The sequence below is a fragment of the Arachis hypogaea genome, chromosome 5 (assembly GCF_003086295.3).
Source record: "Arachis hypogaea cultivar Tifrunner chromosome 5, arahy.Tifrunner.gnm2.J5K5, whole genome shotgun sequence".
In the NCBI taxonomy this organism is placed as follows: Eukaryota; Viridiplantae; Streptophyta; class Magnoliopsida; order Fabales; family Fabaceae; genus Arachis; species Arachis hypogaea.
The window spans coordinates 54,221,861-54,225,072 of NC_092040.1; the positions used below are offsets into that span (position 1 = coordinate 54,221,861).

The 3,212-nt window shown below is 39.4% G+C and overlaps 1 non-coding gene across 1 annotated transcript; it reads left to right on the forward strand.

The window, feature by feature from the left end:
* Window positions 1-2,868: 2,868 nt before the first annotated feature.
* Window positions 2,869-2,976, forward strand: LOC112804676 (small nucleolar RNA R71). The gene has a single exon (XR_003203288.1). It is a non-coding gene; the product is annotated as a small nucleolar RNA R71 (small nucleolar RNA).
* Window positions 2,977-3,212: the final 236 nt, after the last annotated feature.

Below are 3,212 nucleotides of genomic sequence, written 5' to 3' on the forward strand. Positions count from 1 at the left end.
CTTGCTCCCAGGTTATAGAGCCCTTTATCAATCATTGTCTCTCTTATAGCACAGGGAATGTGAAAACTCCCTGGATCCTTCTTCTTTGTAGGTGACTCTATTTGAATGAGGGCACTGCACTCTCTGTTCATCTTTATTGTTTGCCCACCCTTCAATGAACTCTTTTTCACCAGTAGCTCATTTATGTACTTGATGTAGGAGGGCATTTGCTGGAGGGCCTTAATGAATGGTATATTTACATCAAGAGATGCAAACATGTTGAGGAACCTTGAATATATTTTCCTTGATACACCACCCTTGAGCCTTTGGGGAAAGCGTGCATATGGGTTTAGGGTCTCCCCTTTCTTTAGCTCCTCCTTGTGTGTGGGATGGGTTGTGTGGTTTCTCCCTTCATGCTTTTCCTTTGGATTGTCGTGGAAGTGTTCTGTTTGTGTGTGCACTTCCTCCACATTCCTCTCATCACTTATAGTGATCATCTTGAATTCTTCACACCTTACTTTCTTTGTTTCTCCTCTGGGGTTCTTTTCTGTGTCACTTGGGAAACTATCAGTAGGTTTGGGAAACTGTTGAGATAGTGACAAACCCCATTTTTAGGGTTTATCTTGTATTGATTTTAGGGGATTTTATAACCTTTCACCCACATTTATTCAATGAAATAGCATGGTTTTGTATATTCTCCTTTAATTGTGCTTAAGAGTGAAAACATGCTTTTTAGGACTTAAAATAGCTAAATCTAATTCTCCTTGATTCCATTAGATGCCTTGATATGTTTTTTAAGTGATTTAAGGTTTAGGAGGCAAAGATTGGATCAAGGGAATGAAGAAAGAAAGCATGAAAAGTTGGAGAACTCATGAAGAAATGAAAGAACCGGAAAGCTGTCAAGCCGACCTCTTCGCACTTAAACGACCATAACTTGAGCTACAGAGGTCCAAATGATGCGGTTCCAGTTGGGTTAGAAAGCTAACATCCGGGGCTTCGAAACGATATAAGATTTGCCATAGTTGCTACACGTATGGTGGCGCGCACGCGCAAAGTACGCGCACGCGCCGTTGCTGCCATCTGGTTCACTTAATGCAACATGTGGCCAGCGATTTTAGAAGCCTTGTGGGCCCAATCCAACTCATTTCTAATGCTATTTAAGCCAAGGATTGAAGAGGAATCAACTGAACTTGTCACCATTAGTTTAAGTTTAGTTTTAGAAGTAGTTTCTAGAGAGAGAAGCTCTCACTTCTCTCTAGAATTAGGATTAGGATTAGGATTAGTTCTTAGATCTAGGTTTTAATCTTTGCTCTCTTCTACTTCTACCTTTCAATTCTTTGTAGTTGCATTCATCTTCTTCTACTCTTCTATTGTAATTTCCTCTTTGTTGTTCTTACATTTTGTTGTAGATCTAGTATTGATTCTTCTACATTCTTCCAATTCAATAAGAGGTAATCCATAATAATTGTTCTTCTTTGCTTTTCTATTGTTGATCTCTTGTTTTTGTGTTATAGATTCCTTTAATTCTTGCATTTAATAATGTTTACTTCTATTGCACTCTATGTGTTTGTTGAAATGTCTCTTTTAGTTTTAGTGTAGATTTTGTTCCTCTTAGCCTAGGTAGAGTAATTAGTGACACTTGAGTTATCTAATTCCTTTGTTGATTGGTAATTAGAGAGATTGCTAATTGGTTTGGAGTGCACTAAAGCTAGTCTTCCCTTGGGAGTTGGCTAGGACTTGTGGCTCAAGTCAATTCATCCACTTGACTTTCCTTTCTTTAGTAAGGGTTAACTAAGTGGTAGCAATGAACAATTCTCATCACAATTGAGAAGGATAACTAGGATAGGACTTCTAGTTCTCATATCTTGCCAAGAGCTTTGTTAGTTGTTAGTTTATTTTCTTTGCCATTTACTTTTCATATTTCCTATCCAAAACCCCAAAACACATCACAACCAATAACAAGACACTTCATTACAATTCCTAGGGAGAACGACCCGAGGTTTGAATACTTCGGTTTATAAAATTAGGGGTTTGTTACTTGTGACAAACAATATTTTGTATGAAAGGATTAGTGATTGGTTTAGAAACTATACTTGCAACGAGATTTCATTTGTGAAATTCTAAACCGTCAAAAATCCAATCGTCAGATAGATATCCCACTTGGGACTCCAGCCTCTTGATGGTGTCTCCTTGGTTTTTGATATTAGCTCACACTTCATCCTTGAACACTCTGTTGTCTTGGACTTCTTTACATATGTCTTCAAGTAGAGTCTCAATACTGGAGAGTCTATCCTCGGTTAGTGATGGTGGGTTGAGGTTAGGTGGTTGAGAGGGGTGATTAGGTCGATGTTGATAGGATCTTTGTGAGGGATGTTAGTGAGTTGCATTGTTGTTGGGATTATGGTTGTGGCGTCTCTGGTCTTGGCCTTAGTTTTGTTGATTTCCCTACCCAAAATTAGGGTGGTTTCTCCAACCAGAATTATAAGTTTTGGAGTATCGATCATGGGTCTGTCTGGGTGAGTTTCCAACATAGTTGGCTTGTTCCCAGTCACCTTCTTCTTCTACATTCACTCCTTTTTGAGCTAGTGATGAGGTGATGACTGCTGCAACTTGGTTTTCTTCCACCTTCTTGGTAAGATCTGCTAACTGCTTGGTGATCATCTTATTTTGAGCCAGCAATGCATCCATGTGGTTCAGCTCAATTACTCCTCGAGTGTTGCTTCTTTCAGAAGCATAGAAGTAGTCATTATCAGCCACAGTCTCAATGACATCTATGGCTTCTTCAATAGTTTTCTTCTTGTTTAGAGAGCCCCCTGATAAATGGTCTACGGCCTTCTTTGACTCATAAGAAAGACCTTCATAGAAAATGTGCAGTTGAACTCATTCATTAAACATGTCTGGTGGGCATCTTCTTGTTAAGTCCTTAAACCTCTCCCATGCCTCAAAGAGAGTTTCACCATCTTGTTGCCTGAAGGTTTATACCTCAGCTCTCAGCTTATTGATTCTTTGAGGAGGGTAGAATCTTACCAAAAAATTGTTTACCACATCCTCCCAATTTGTTAAGATCTCCTTTGGGAATGATTCCAGCCACTTAGATGCTTTGTCCCTGAGTGAAAAGGGAAACAACAGCAGTCTATAGACATTCGGATGGACACCATTAGACTTCACAGTGTCACATATTCTTAGGAAGGTGGTTACATGTTGATTGGGGTCTTCTTGGGCACTTCCTCCAA